Source organism: Frankliniella occidentalis, unplaced genomic scaffold (assembly GCF_000697945.3).
Source record: "Frankliniella occidentalis isolate FOCC.00 unplaced genomic scaffold, Focc_3.1 Scaffold257, whole genome shotgun sequence".
Taxonomy (NCBI): domain Eukaryota; kingdom Metazoa; phylum Arthropoda; class Insecta; order Thysanoptera; family Thripidae; genus Frankliniella; species Frankliniella occidentalis.
Window position 1 is genome coordinate 172511 of NW_026267383.1, and position 524 is coordinate 173034.

Here is a 524-nt window from a genome sequence, read left to right on the forward strand (position 1 = left end):
GGGGGGGGTCAAAAAGTGGCGTAAATCGCGTGACGTAATATGTGGACGACATCTTACGAAGAAGACTCAATTTAAGTCATTTCGCAAAAATCGCTCTAACAGAGCGATGAAGCCTGTACTTCACTCTATTCGGGAAAGAAAGGTCACTCCACGTTTTACAGTGCGTTTAGGCGCAAGAGGGTCTTTTTTTGACGAAAATTAGCTAAAAATTGTCATATTAAACAACAAGTTGTAGAAAAAGGCCTAAAAACCGCAAAATAAAAAGGAAATTCTCCCCCCCACCCCCAAAACACGTTTTTTAAGCAGAAGGGAGGGTTGTAGTCGCGGTGCTTCACCGTTACATCCCTTTCTCGAGGCTTTGAGGCAAACTCTAAGACGACGGATCTAAGCGGGCCGAGGGCCCGCTACATCATCCGATCATGATCTCCAGAAAATCGCGTGACAGAAATGGTCGGGCCGCAGGCCCGACCATCGCCGCCGGCAGGCCAAGCAGGCCCGGCCCCTGCCGAACGGAGTTGCCGGCG

The 524-nt window shown here is 50.0% G+C and overlaps 1 protein-coding gene across 1 annotated transcript in view; it reads left to right on the plus strand.

Moving 5' to 3' along the window:
- LOC113213167 (esterase E4-like) overlaps nucleotides 1-524 on the plus strand; it is a 41996-nt gene that overhangs the window by 35308 nt on the left and 6164 nt on the right. The window lies entirely within an intron of this gene.